This window comes from Pithys albifrons, chromosome 16 (genome assembly GCF_047495875.1).
Source record: "Pithys albifrons albifrons isolate INPA30051 chromosome 16, PitAlb_v1, whole genome shotgun sequence".
NCBI classification, from domain to species: Eukaryota; Metazoa; Chordata; class Aves; order Passeriformes; family Thamnophilidae; genus Pithys; species Pithys albifrons.
Genome location: NC_092473.1, coordinates 4,605,798 through 4,621,732, shown reverse-complemented (window position 1 = coordinate 4,621,732; position 15,935 = coordinate 4,605,798). Strand labels below are relative to the sequence as shown.

At 38.5% G+C, this 15,935-nt stretch overlaps 1 protein-coding gene across 34 annotated transcripts in view; it reads right to left on the bottom strand.

Annotated features, from left to right (window-relative positions):
• RBFOX1 (RNA binding fox-1 homolog 1) overlaps positions 1-15,935 on the bottom strand; it is a 795,203-nt gene that overhangs the window by 185,812 nt on the left and 593,456 nt on the right. The gene's annotated exons all lie outside the window — the stretch shown is intronic.

Genomic DNA, 15,935 nt, shown 5'->3' with positions numbered 1-15,935 from the left:
ATGACAGCAAGCTAATGGCTTCCCATGTCTTAATAAGATACTTTTAGAAGACATAATTTTCAGATCATCTATTTCCTTTACACAAGATTGGCAAGAGAAATCCCACTGGGCTTTTTTTAATTTAACCAAGCCCCACCTCCCTAAAGGGGTGAATATAGACAAGGTAAGCTCCCTGCTAGGCCTATGGAGAGGGAGAACAGGGCTCACCTCCCCAGGAAAGCCTGGGAGAGGTGGATTCCAGTTTGATGCTACTTCTCCTTGCCTCTTCTGAGATGGTGGAGGAGAAGGAGAAGACCAGAGCAGTCAGATGAGCACCCCAACATCCCTTCTCCTGGTGCACAGCAGGCTCTGAACTCCCACCACGTGCTGCTTTTCAAGGCTCCCAGTTCTGACACCACAAATGACATGAAGGAAACCGGAACTGTGATAACCTCCCAGTACTGAATAATCCCCTGCCTTGTCCCTTTCTCAGAGCACGGAAACAAAGCACCAAGGGCAGAGACTCCTCAAACCAGCACCAGCAGCACCAACTGATCTGCCCAGTCGTGGTCTGACAAACCTGAGCTGAAGATCAGACAGTAGCCCATGTTCTGGTGGATGGAGCATTCCCTGGAGCTCGAGACCTACGTCTGCAAGACTAGAAAATAATGGAGACTTTCTCGTGTCCATGTTGCAGAATCTCCTCTGCAGATCTTCAGACATTTTTCAACTTCATATTCTTGCATAACAACATCTTTCTCATATTTTGCCAGAAGAAACATTGACAATACAATAAAGAAAAGTGTCTTTGCTGAGTGTGCAGGTACTGACCAACTTCAAAGATTAAATTATTCCGCAAATATCAGTAAAACGAAGCAATAAAAATACAACATTATGTAGCAGAGTATTATCTATTATATTATTATTTTGAAGACAGCTGCCATCAAAAGATATATATCCACAGTGAAAATCAATGCAAATAGAATTTATCTAGCAAACCTCTATTATTTTTTTTGAATGTCTCTCTTTTCCAATCCCTCCTTTTTCTGCACAATATCCCCAGTGCTTGACCATCTCAATCAAATACTATAGGAGAAAATAACATGATACAGAAGTCTGTCTTCTGATCAAATTAGTCTAACATGGATCAATATGAAAGCTTAGTGCATCTGCAATCTCCGAGTCCTCAGTGTCCAGGAATACAGTAATCTCTGAGAAAGAAGTAATATCTGTTTCTTTGACATGGACATTTTCTTTTAGTCAGTCTGTCACTTCTCATTTCAGTTAACAAAATGTTGAATGCAGCTCGTCCTCAGACAAATATTACAGCCCTATAGAGTACAAAATGGGAGGAATTGTTTCAGACTGAAAATTTAATACAGAAACAAATCTGCAAGGAATTCCAAACTTCAGAAGACAGAGATATATAAATATAAAAACATAACACAATATATACACCTTATTTTTCCATAATCCTTTCAGAATTGTCTAAAATTTATTCTAGAAGAAAAAAGCATAATAAAAATCATTTAAAATAAAACAAAAAAAAATCAACTTGATGCAATTCAGCCTTGCACACAGACCTTTTTTTAACTTCTAATCAATGTAAATGTTTACAGTGACCACAGATAGAAGGCCTGACTACTCAAATCAGTTAAACATTCATCTTATTAATACAAACAGCTCTGTTTTCATAACCTAGAGATGCAAGTGCCTTGGGGTCCATGGACAAAACCTCTGGAGTGAGGAGTGGTGTGGGAACATCCCGAGAAATGAATACTCTGCAAAATTAAGACCACTTATTCCTCTTTACATTTTACTGCATTTACAGCTGTCAGACTTACACAGCTGGAATTTGAAGTGAGAATGAAGCAATTAATGTCCATCTGAGACTCACACTTCACTGTGTGTATTACCCACGACTGTTTCAGAGACTCACCGGACCCTCCAAGACCTTTGTCAAGGATAAACGACGAGACTCATCCTATGAAAGGTCATGCAACTATTTGATATGTAAAGAGAAAAATGGCTACATATGGAAAATCAGCAGCTTTCCTGCCACTCTAAAATTGCTTCAACATGGGAAATTACCAAAAATAAAATTTCCTTTCTTACTATTGTACCCAGATGAAAAATTTTAAAAGAAAATACACTTTCATTTTTCATCCCATAAGGCACCTACAGCCATTAAATCACTTACTAAGACTTCTCAGACACTGTTTTGTATCCGAACTTACTCTGATTTCTGCTTCTATGTGGAAAACCTTACAGTACATATAAAAATACCAGCAAAATTTTAATTAAAAAAGAGCAAAATTTTAATAATTTAGAGGGACTTTGATTTTTGAAACTTTTTAGTGGTTATGGAACTAACTTTCTAAGTCTTCCTATCCCCACACAGGGAAAATGTGTATTAAATAGCAGAACTCACTGATAGCACACACAAACATCTACCAATAAAGTTGGGCTTCCATATCTGCATAATTCACAAATGTTAATTAAAACTCTGTGGAAGATCTTCAAGTATAATGCCAGAATTTTTAGATTGCAAGACACTTGAAAAGTTCAAATAGGGTACATCTTACTGATGCACAACATAAAAACTGATTTTCAGGAATAAGGGTCAACGTGGCAGCACAGCATTATTACAAGGAACTCAATTTACTCTTTCAGCCTCTTCATTTTAAGATACTGCAGTTTTATCAATTTTTTCCACACTTTAATTTGTTTGATTATTAGGCAAATACCATATCAAAGCAGTGAGACTAAAGAGAAATTTCATGCTCTTGAACTTCAGTAAGAAATACCCAACAGCAAGAAAGTGAATACAATGCAATCTTGAATTTCTAAGGCTCATCTCAGTCCCAAAGAGAGCAGGTAGGTGGTGCTTAGAAAAATACAGTTGTCTGGAAAGGCTAAGTGCATTAGGAGAAGCTTTTCTTTCACATGACTATTATTTCCTGATTATAATAGTGTCACATGATATTTTTTTCTACATCAGCAGGAAATAACAACACTTTGGGATTTTAACAATCTTCTCTCTGAAGGTGTAAAATAAATTAAACATATAGTATTGTGTATTATCTTTCAATGGGATTGTGCTCCGAATGGGTATGGATATGATTATAGTATTAGCTTTTCCTCTTTTGCATTTAGAACATTTTTTCTCCTGCTCATGTTGATACAGGAAAAAAAAAAAGTATCCTCAATCCACTAAAATAAATACTTCTGTTATATTCTGTTGCTTCAAGAATGAATAAAGCAACCATGCAGGTTTATAATATCAATTCACAGGGTTCTTTCTGCTTCAGTGAACTGCCACTGAAAGGTTCAGAACAAAGCTACAGGCAGATCGGCCAAAGCTGCTGTAACAGGATTTACATTATACTCCAACTGATAAGCCCACATCAGAGAACTGCTCAGTCTTCAGGACCTCTGCTTCGAGTGGCACGAGGGCTGGGAGTGCTTTGCTTCTCAGCACCCGATCACAGGATCTGTGTTACACCTACCAGCTAAAATGTTGATCCAATCTTACAGCAGAAGGATAATTTATATTTCCTCCTTTTCCTTCCCCTCTTAGTCAGGTGCATTGGGATGGTGGTAAGATGGGAACCCAGGGAAGCTGCAGTAATACTGAGTTATCTACTGTACTCATACAGTTATGAAGAGGAACAAGTTACTTACATACTAACACCTACTGAGATCTACAGTAATTAAAATATTCCCTATTCAAATAATTAGTCCACACTTCTTCGTGGAAAGAGCGAGACACAGAGAGGAAGATCATATCCCAAGGGAAGGCAATCAGAATGCTCAATAAATAATTAATTAAATGCAGCCAGGTGAAGTCACTGCCCTGGTTTCTTTGTGCAGACTTAGCTCCAGTCCCATTTCTGATTACCTTTCTGCTTCAAGTAGCTGCTACAGTTCAGGTTTTCCCTTCCTTTTCCCCACACTGATTCTGCCACACTACCCCAAAAGACTCTTGCTTTCTCTGTTGCTATTTGAACATTCAGGAAACACTGAAGTAGAAAACATTCTTGCACCACAATAAACCAAAAGCTTTCATTAAATAAGGTGTAAAAGGCTCCGAACTGATTGCTGCTGCTCCCGGTGCTGTTTGCCCGAGTGCTTTGCACTGCACTAGTTGGGATCAGTCACAAGTTTGGGGCTCTTACTACCCTCAAGCAAAGCTTGGCCTCTGAAAGCCCAGTTTCTCTCCAAAATGAGACAAAACCTCAAACAGAACTGAGGTGTGATATGCAAAACTCCTGACTCAGCAAGATTATAGAAAAAAAAGCAAAGAAAGAACGAACAAAGAAACATCTTTACCAAAGTTAGTGAGGAATAAAGTGTCTGGAGCAACTTTGCTTATTGGAATGAAATAAACCCCAAAACTACCAAATGTACTAAATGTTAGCAATTTAACACCTCACTAAAAAGATACCCCATGACCCAATTTAAGGACTGCAACATGGCAGAATATTCACAGTAGTGTGTAACTGCTGGTTAAAAACAGCATCTTATTCACCTACGGCCTGGGAATGAACTTGTAAGAAAAAAAATGCGTTTTTAAGAATGTGACACCCATAAATGATGTCACTTGGTACCAAATTGTTTGATTCCTAGTAATTAGTTTAAAAAAAAAAAAAGAGGTTTGTTCTTAAATGTGCAGGGAAGATGCTCCAGCATCGGAAGATTTCAGTGGCTGTGCATGAAATGTGCACACTTGTCCCGACCAACTTCCACTTCAGCTGTAAACTTTGCTGTGGCTGTATGTGCTTTGGCAACACCTGGTGGAATTTGGATAAAACTACAATAATAATGTAAAAGAAAAGTTACGGCACCTCCAGGGCTTTTTGTCGAAATACTGGTGAAGTTACTTAAACTGTTCACCAAACACAACCTTCAAGCTAAGGGGAAATAGTTTCTCGGGTTTCACAACATATCAGTGGGTATTTGTGTAATATCAAATTCCATATTATGATAACTACAATATCTAGTTTTAATCTTGAGATTAGCAGTCAGCTTGCTTTGCACTATTACAGGGAAAAAAGAACAACAAACAAACTTTTAAAATGCCATCCATTAAATACAACCCAGAGAAAATAAAAGCTGTTGTATTTTCAATAGATTAACTGTCACTCAACAGCAACAAATCCAGTAAACGAACATCTCTACACAAAAAAATACAATGAAATAAGACACATGTTTTGTACGTTCCCTGTCAATGATTGGTAAAACATTGTCATTTAGTAATTTATCATTCCAGCTAAACAGAGAACTAGTAGGTGACTAGGGATCATCTCCTTGTGGTGCAGAGCTTCAAAAACTATAATCTCCTAACAAACAGTATTCACCTGGGGGGAGGAGACTTCTCCTCAAAGTATTTCTACAGCCAGTATTCAGCATAGCATAAGACAGTGCTGTCAAAAGGGGCTCATTTCAAATACTATAATTAAGAGAAGGGAGCCCAACACACTGATCACAGTCAGCCACTTGTATTGAAATCATGCTGAAGACTTCTGAGCCCCAGAAACAGATTTCTATTTTTTTTTCTCCTATCAAAAACCTAAAACACAGCAGTGTTTTACCCCAAGAATAACCCAGAAAAAGTATTCGATAGTTATTTTCTCTTTATATGGCCTAGGAATAAATTACCAAAGTAAATTATTGACGCAGGTGAGAGAATCTTTTATGGAAGATTTCAACTTGTTAAAATCTAGTTTAAATAAAACATGATACTATGAAGTCACTGTGCCAATGACCAACCTTTATTTTTGTACCAATCTCTTCTATTGAAAACACTTTTGGATTCTTATGTTTCGAAATGCACTGTCTCCTTTGCAATTTGACTTTGAGATGTCAAACGTTTTAGTCAAGCAGAGTTCAGAAATACAGCATGAGATTACTTTACAGATCTGAAATACCTCACAGACCACTGCTCACCATTCCAGCCTGTCTCTGACACACTCATTTTACAAACAGATATAATACTGCAGCTTGAAAGCTAAGCCGAGATGTTACTAAAATATTACCATGACACAGAGTTTAGATGTAAAGCAAGTAAGCATAGATGTAACACTATCTATTTAAAAATAGATCTAAACTTTAAACAGCAGGACTGCTTAAATTTTCTCTGGTGCCTTTCACCTGAGCACTACAAAGCATGTGCTGGTAATTAAGGAGCTGAACCTCCAAGAGCTCTGAAGAAGAGTACAGGTATCACTTAACCCACCAGTGAAGTGTAGCCAACTTTTAGGTCAAGTCCAGATGCAACTGGACATCCTACAACTGCTTTTGAAAGGAAATGAAGGGAAAACCCTGTATCCTGCTTAAAAAAAATCTACATAAAAGATCAATTATTTAAGTTACACCTTTTGTGTCACGGTGTTTGTGATGTCTCATAACCAAAAGCACGTGTGACTTCAGCATCCTGTGGTTACAAAGAACCTGAGATAAAACTTTTTGCATGTTTTCTACTCAGGTGCAAAGTGTGCAGAGCTCTCATCAGCTACAGGTGCTTTCATGACTGAAGACAGGGCGAGCCCAATGTCAGATTGGGGAGCTGGTGTTCTGTGTCTCACACTGCACACCCACAACACACAGTGAGGACAGAGCCCAGTCTGCTGACTGCACATTTTCACGTGTTTCTGATATTAGAAAGGCACCTCTTCACATTCTGCAACTCAGAACTGTACAAATTGAGGCAATATATTTTTAATTAACAGATTTGGGCTTTTTTTACATTAAGGGTGGGGGTTTTTCCTGATTTTTCAGTGGCATTTTTACCTCTCTTAATAAACAAGATTGGTGCAATTTAGATCATGCATATCTTTCATTTACTTCAGATCTGCTATCAGGAAAAGGCAGAAATATAGTAGTAGACAAAAAGTCCAGCAACTGAAGTACAAGATTCAATTCCCTTAAATGCATTTACTTGAAGACTCCAAGAGACATGTTATAGTGTCTTCCCCAACCCACTGAGTTTCTGCTGGATTTAGCACTTTTGTCCCTTTGTATTCTCAGACTCCACATAGCTCCTCCCAGGCTGGCAGGCCAACATATTAGAAATAAAATGCAATTCTGGTATCTGACACTTCAATTTAGCTTCTTCAGTAGCAAAGATCATCAACTGCACTGCTTTCTCCCATGACAGAAGATCACCTAAATATCACTTAACTGATGTGAGCTCTGTTGGTAATGCATACACTGTCTCCTCACTGCATTACCACCATGCTGCCTAGAACAAAAATCAATTCTTAATTGACTGGATTATTTGAGGAATGTGGCCCATCCACTGCACACTGCTGATAGATTCTCCTAGTTTTCCTGTCAGCAAAGACTGTAAAACTTCAAGCACCTTCAATATAGTAATTCAGGGATTTATCCAGCAGACATATGAAAAGAACAACATCACAGCTTTTTCAGCACTACCCCCCTATCATTTCTTTCCTGGTTAACCAAGTGAGGTCTCTAAACCACAAAGAAAAAATACTGACATAGGAAAGATGATGAGGCTTTCATTGAAATCAAAGTCATTAACGGAGGCAAATGAATAAAGAACACAGTGGACTAAAGTCCAGAGAAGAGCAACAAGGCTGGAGAAGGGACTGGAGCACAAGTGCTATGGGGAGAGGCTGAGGGAGCTGGGGGTGTTTAGCCTGGAGAAGAGGAGGCTCAGAGGTGACCTCAGCACTGTCTGGAACTCCCTGAAGGGAAGTTCTGGCCAGGTGGGGGTTGGTCTCTTCTCCCAGGCACTCAGCAATAGGACAAGGGGGCACGATGGGCTCAAGCTCTGCCAGGGGAAATTGAAGTTGGAGAGCAGAAAAAAAATTCTTTACAAAGAGTGCTCAGGCATTGGAATGGGCTGCCCAGAGAGGGGGTGGATTCTCCATCCCTAGAGATTTTTAAACGCAGACTGGCCGTGGCACTGAGTGCCATGATCTGGTAAAGGGACTGGAGTTGGACCAAGGGTTGGACTTGATGATCTCTGAGGTCTTTTCCAACCCAATCCATTCTATGATTCTATGAAAGTGGACTTGGAAAATTTCTTTCAAGGCATGTGGCTTTTTCACTGCAGAGTATCCAATGTGCAAGCTTCAAGAACAACCTGCATACCTGCCCCCAGCAGCAACCAAAGTATGGTTCCTCAGCTAAGCACCCTTGCAGACTTCACAGTTCTCATTACTGCTGGGAGATACAAACCCAAGCAGTTGACATGAAAAAGAAATGTCATAGAGAGGAAAATATGGAGGTGAGCAGGTATAAAACACTCGACACTATCAGTAAATATTGCAGTGACAAAAGCACAGTGAAAGCTATTCACTGACTAAAAGTCTCTACCACTTCCAAGAGTTCTCTGACAGGTTAGGTGTGTAATCTTCCTAACTTCTCTCTCTCCCTTTCTTGCTGCTGAAACAAGACAACTGCACTGATGTACAAAAGAGAAAATTGCCCTCTTCAGCATACCCACGGGCCAAATTCTGCACTGTACTCATGGTAGTTTTGATTGACTAATTCTGATCAACACCAAAAATCAGCACAGCTCCAGAAACTGCAAATTTAAGGTGCTCGTATGTTGCCAGTATAGATATATATGAATATACATTTGGCTTCTGATGTTTTTGAGTCTCATTTCACAAAGGTCCAAAATACTAATTTTTCTTTACCCACATGTTAGAGCTCACTTAGTTGTTGGATTACCTGAAGTACAAATCTTAGCAAATTAGCCACTGTCTGGTTTTCTACCCAATAAATGAGAACACATGGACAAGAGAGGAGGTTGTGCAGCCTTTATGAAAGCTGAGGGAAGACACAAATACCTGATCCTGCATGAAGTCAGAGTGACTCAGTAAGAGAATGCCTGATTTGGGTTAGACCTGTCAGTACAAAGTGAGCCTGGTGAAGTTGCTCTCAGATCAGCACCTTCTTCACCCTGTTAGCCTGGCATTTCTGATGCACTACAGAAAACTCCTCTCTTACGTATAACTGTGACTGACTATCTTGGGGATGAATCCACAATGCAAAAGATTGCAGTCTTATTTTAATAAACTAGCAATAATTCACTACTCTTACATAGAACATTTCCTCTATTAATCCCATGTTACAAATAAAGAAAAGAGGTATAGGTTGAAATCAACATTTGCAAAGATGACTTAAATTGCTGCAGACTGACTGGCTTTCCTGAAGAATGCATCGTCTCCTAAAATAAAGTCTGTGTCTCTCAAATCTGGCATCCATCTGCTGAGACATCTAAGAAAACAGATTTCCTCAAAGATAAAGCAAGCAGAGTAAAGCTTCTACTAAAAACCAGAAATCCTGATACTTTGGTTTACCTTTGGACTGCTCATGTTCCTCTGCAATGTCAGCAGCTGTACAAGAATTCTGACTTGGCACTATTTTCAGATTAGAAAGCAGCCCTTTGCTAAGTGCTAAAATACAGTCAGGCTACATTTGATTTGATGCAGTCCTTGGAGTAAAACAACAGCCTAAAGGCTCCTGCTGTTCCAGGGTGTGATGGTGAAACCAGGACTGAACAAGGAACACAACACAATACAGTAGATTCATGTTCTTAAACTCTTCAGATAAATCTGAATTTTAAAATCGAGTTCATATTCTTTTACAACTGTGCCGTGCATATAAAGCACTTGTATAAAATATTAATATTCTTTATAGATAATGATATGGGACAAGAAATTACAGCATCACTGAACCCTCCCTCACCAAACCTTAGTATTTTGTCAGATGGGCACAATTACCCCAAACGAAGAAAGGACAACTCCATTAATTTCAGTCTTAGCTCATAACAAAGCTGACTGTTCTTGTGCTTGTTCCCTCAAAATCAAGCAGGTTCTATCGGTGGGCCAATATGACAAGCTCTGTTTCACAGAGATGGAAAAATGATTCTGACCTGCAGATCAGAAAAGATTCGTCCATCATTGGATAAGGATCCAGTGACTGCCAACCATATTTAAACAATACTGCCCATAAACAATAGATGATACTAATATAAAAATATACACATATGTGTATATAATACAATACACAAAAAACAACTAGCAGATTTTGGAACTTTTGTTGTTATCTGTGTAGGATTTCCAGCCTACTGAAAGCCATTAATAAACAACCCCTGCCTTAGTCAAATGTCTTCTACTTTATTAATTTTTACTGGATTCTTCCTAAAGCATCTGTAGTTGCCCCTTTTGGAGGTTACAGGATGGGCTGCAAAACCAGCTCAATTTTTTTAGTGTTTCCAAGTCCTAGATGTTGCACAGAGGAAATTTTGAAGTCATTTGTTTCAGCCATTAACAGACTCCCCCATACAATTTTTAGCTCCATAGTTTTGTTCTCTGTACTGTGTATCTGATTTCTATTGTACAGCTTTCTAAACCTCTCCTTCAAACAGGCAGTGATGGAAAACACGATCTGCCTCTGGCAACTTGCAGGCTCTACTCTGGCTTTTTAGCTCACACACACACACAGATTCCTTCGACCTATTTCACTTACATCCTCTTTAACTGTTCCTGATTGCAAGTTTATGTCCATCCCTGGTTTACAGAGCTCTAATTCCCTCCCACCATTCCAAGTGTTTTAATTTGGCTGCGGTCTCTGCCAGCAACACAGTTCCCCACCATCTTGCTGCTTTACACTATAAACCCTTACCAATACAATTCAGGCACATGGAGTGGTAAAAATATTTAGTATAACCCAGTCATTTAGTTTTCATTTCAAACATTCATTTAATAACACCAGTCTATTAATTTGATAAATGCTAAGTACAGGACAATATGCAGATACCTAATTTTACCCAGAGGGAAACAAAACAATTTCCAAAAAGCCATCACTTACTACAGCTCTCTGTTGATATTTCAGAAATGCATTTGTCCCTTGGATATATTCAGAAAGCATTCTACAAGGCTACAAATGCATCTTTTTAATAACAGCACCACATAATTCTTCAGTGCTACACAGAGATGAGAAAGTGCAAATGCTTTATCTATCCCCAAAACAAAGGTAATAAGCCTTTGTCTGTGCTTTTTTCTGCGTGTGCTTGAAGCATTTACCTTAATGAGCTTTGTTCCTCTGTACCTCTGGAGAATAGTATTCTGCCCAACAAAACAATTTATTGCCCAAAATGTTACTACTGCTGATAAAATCTTAGCTTCTCCAATACTTCTGCCTTGACAGCTAATACCCTAATGTTTCATTTACAGCTGAACAAAGCAGCTTCTCTCTACTAAAAGGGGAATTAGTCAGTGGTAGGAAATAATTTCAATCATCTGTTCTGCTTCCGAAGCAAAGTGATGACTTGGGCATTCTTGCTTCTATTTGATGACAGGTGTGTTGCAGTTCTTGGAATACAGAACAGGTCTGTCACATAAGCTTTGTAATTCCTACAATGCAGCTACACGGATTAGGGAAGAGTCAGGTCCTGGCTGTCAAAAAAATCTGCCATCAGCAGTGTGCAGCAGTCAGCACTTTCACTGTACAGTCAGGGCACAGACTCAAGGGAAAAAATTGCTTCTGATCAATAAATAGCCTCATTTTCTATCTGTTACTTTGTGTATATTCCAACAAGTATATGTGAAATTCCCTATTAATAACAGAATGGATTTTGTTGATAAATTATGCCTTATGGCCTGTGCTTTGCAAAAATGGCTTTGATTATCACCTTGCTCTCTAACTACCTCATTATTTATATCTCCAGGAATGACAATCTACTAGGAGTTTTATCTGCATATCATACACAGCACATCAGTTGTGGAATTCCCCTCTAGAGTAGCTGATACATACTTGGAAATCTCTATGGCAAACGACAAGGACTGATTTTTGCTTGATGTCTGGATGACCTTCTTATCCCAACATCATTTTTTCATGTTGGTACAGAGTAAGGTCACCTGAAGACTTCAGGGAAAGCAACAAGACATTTGCCCACACAGTGTTTTCTCTGCACTAATATTTTCTGTAAGTAATCATTTATTTTGTACTGAGTTTAAAAGAATTACAGAAGGGATTGGAACTATAGTGTCGTTCTTGAGTTGTCTGATATTTGGCTCTTCAATTAGACACCACAGTTTGTGAGAGCATATGAATTGTTGCCTAATACTTTTTAAATTCAGTGTCAGTTTTAACAGGAAAAAAAAGCTGAATTATGGATTGCAGGTGGCACTGCTAAAAAAGAGGTTGGAGTTGGAGATGAAAGTGTATTGAGTAAAAATATGAACACAAGAAAACAAAGCAAAATTAACATTTCATAATTCACTGGAATGACTTCACATGCCAACCCGATCCTAACTGCAACTGGTACCTATGGATCTTCCATACAGTCAGTGATGTATAGCACTGATGTCATTCAGCCTAATGTTCTAAGACACATATTACACATACGGGCTGAACTTGTGCTAACACTGAACAACTTCCCTAAGTGTAAGAGAATGAGATAGAGAAAATGTGGCAATGATTTAAAGCACCACACAATGTGACAGATTTTCCATAATTACAGCACTGTGGTTTCAGTCACTGCCTTGTCAGAAATTCCAACCAGAGGGCCCAGTGCCAAGAGGCTTGTCCGAATCACGTGGACAGACAGCACCACTGACTGCAAAGTTCTACTTCATTTTTTATGTAAAAGAAAGTCCAATTTTTCTATTTGATAGCAATCCTTCAGCCTTATGCACAATGGAGTGCTCAGAAAATATGCACCTGATTTGTTCTCACGCAATGATGCTGAATTAAGTTGGTATGAGGAAGATGAAGTCATTTTGCAACCCTACTATAGGATCCTTTACCCAGAACTGTATGTCTTAATGCAGTTCAGTGGATTTTATATTAATTGTGCATTTCTGAGATTCTTTTCAATCCTACCTCACACTGTTACTTTTCAGTCAGAACTAAATGTCATAAATACATTTGAAAATTAAGTTAGAACATACATGACAGTTATAATAATACTATAAAGGTGTCCAATATTTGTCATCTGTTTGATGGTATCAAACTCAACCCTTCTGCAGTCATTTCACTGACCACTTCATATGCTCTTTACCAGGCAAACTTAGCATTATTTCTACTCATCTGTTAGTCCAGACATCTGATCCAAGTGTAAATGGCTAAAAGGTCAGTCTGTTCCTTCGTTATGAGAAGTTACTTCATTCTACTTTCATGTGTCTTTCATGTTATTATAAAAAACCTGAATGGCCTAAACAGCCCTTTTTACTGAGGGATATATCAATCAAAAAATAAAACAAAGTGATGCCACAGAGGGTACTATTCCATGCTTATGTATTCAAAAAGCCTTTTACTCAAATCTGAACTTACACTTTAACTGAGCTTACCAATGAAGATCTTAAATGCTTCCTTGGCTGCTGCACCACCTGGCAAATTCTGCATGAGTGCCCAAGCTGATTAACCAAAAGGTTGTGGTCATTCACACATATTTATGTGGAAACCCAAGAGCATCCAATTAAACACTGGTAAAATCCAGAATCATGGACTATTTCACTTATCACTAGAGTATAACTGCCTCTGAGATTCAAACATGTTCTGCAAAAGTAACACCTGAAGGCACGTGGTTGGCAGAGTTTCCTCCCCAAAGAACATGGGTGGGCTATTCAGCTGAGGAGGCTGTTCAATGAGCAAAACATTCAAGACTACTTCTTGTCCAAAGTGTGTTCTATCAGTGTGTAACATCCTGCAGAGACAACCACCAGCACAGACCAAAGTGCTTGTTACTAATTTCATTATATTTTTTTTCTTTTTACAATCTTTTCTCTACTATTCATCCTTTCCCAGTTCCACAGTTTTAAAGAAAGTCATTAAAGTGGTTGTTGAAATGAGCTGATACCAAAGAATCACCCAAAAACACCAGCACATTTTCTTCATTTGAAAAGGCCAGAAAAACAGCAAATGGCTGCATATTCTCCTACCTTTGTGTCAACCTTTTGTTTGTATGCCCACATATATCAATACATGCACACATGCAAATGGCTCATCTCTTCTGTGATAAGCATTAGAGATATAATAATGAAAACATGGATAGAATGCTTTATGTTCATATGAATCATCAAGGTGCACCTTGGCAGTACATTAAGTAACTTGGGTGACAGTTTAAAAGGCTTATTTAGCTGATTGCTGAACATGAATAAACACTCAAAAAGGCAAGGCAGGAAAATAGAATGATTATTTCAGAGTGCCAGGAAAGGTTTCAATCTGATAAAACAGGTGGAATAAAAGTACTTCTACTGAACCTGGAAAGGACAATTTTCTTTTTGGTTTAGTGACAATTCTCAATAAAACCATAAAGGGAATACATAAAAGGGTGTAAACTAATGCAGCTGGAACAATTATACAGACACCTAGATGTAAAATGACACTGGGACAGGATCTGGCATGTAACATAAAATTCAGGCACTCTGAATCCAAAATTCATAAGGCTATGAATACATTCTCACACAATGCTAAGTCCTGGGGTTCTTACTCACTAGAAAGATTCTAATGAAGGAATATTATCAGAATCTTGAAGATCACACAGAATGAAGCTGGATTTCATCCTAATTTATTTCTCATGGCAGAAATGCCAATGTCTACCTACACAGGACCATGAGAGCTCTACTTGGCCTAAAGTTGCTTAATTTTTAGTGCAGGTACTGTGCTGCCATTAATCTTTTAAAACAGCATCAATTTAATGATGCATGCATTAAAAGGGTAAGTACAAGATTTAACTCCTCTGAAAAAAGCAGCACTGAGGCAGCCCCTGGCTGAGACTTGAACTCTGAAATTAAATTTTCCACAAAGTAAAGGGTCTTGAAAAGTAAACTACAAACAAGATTTTGTAAGTGGAAAATGTAATTAAGTAGTTGATTCTGCAAGCATCAGAACTGTCTTCAGCCACAGTGTAGTTACTAATTTTATCATTTAGAATAGTTTCAAAACACCTTTTTTTCTCTCTCTGCACTTAATAATTTTGAAAATATACAAATTTGACAGCACGCACAGAAAGATATGGAAACTATCCATTTGCTGCACACTGTGTCAGCTCAATTGTCCATAAATGCTTCAGAAAATGGAGAAATGGCAAGCACGTGGGTTGCATGCACTGACTGTGGTCACTTCTGTTATTTTTTTCCACCTCATCACACATTGCGTGAGCTGCTTTTCCAATTAACCTTCCCCTGAAAGGAGGGAGCTTGCTACAGTCTGCACTTCATTTTCTTTTATACTGATACCAACCTTAATTCCCTTATCACATAAGATGGGCTATTTAAAATTTATATAAAACCTTACAAGCAGCATCACAGAACAGCCTGGCCTGTCCCTGAGGACTCCGTGAAGCCAAAGAGACTCTCTGTGGGAGCAACTGATTGTCCAAACACCAGAAATTTCAAAGTAAGAATTTTCTGTGGTTTCCAGGCATGAAAGACAAGGTTTAGGCAAAGTAGCACTGTCACCAGTTATAGCAGTAACATACAAATGGCTGAATGTGGATGAGAAAACACAGATTTCTTATTTTTCGGGGACAAATTTAGGTGGTTAATCCTATCAACTGCAGGGATTTTGGCAGTTGGAAATTCAGGAGCATCTGTGGCTTTGACTTTTCTTGGAAGGAAAGCAGAGCTGGAAGATAACTCCTGAGTCAGTGTGTCGAGTCACCTGCTATGAAGCCACATGATGTAATTTCTGTTAAGAAAGTGTAGAAATTCCACCTTAAGATTTGGTAACTGTTTGACCTCCCCTGGCCCATGCTCAAACTGGAGTCCTGTTTCAGGTACTCCCTGATGTGACTATTTAAAGGTTCTTTTATATTTCTCTCTGTAAATTATTATGGAAGCATATACCTATTTAGCTTTGTGCTTTTAGCTTTAAAATGCTGTTCATAGCCCTGTTCTTTATTCCCAAGTAGCCATAGAGAGAAACAACATCCTCTTCTCAGCCCTTTTCTTTGCTTGACTAAACATGCT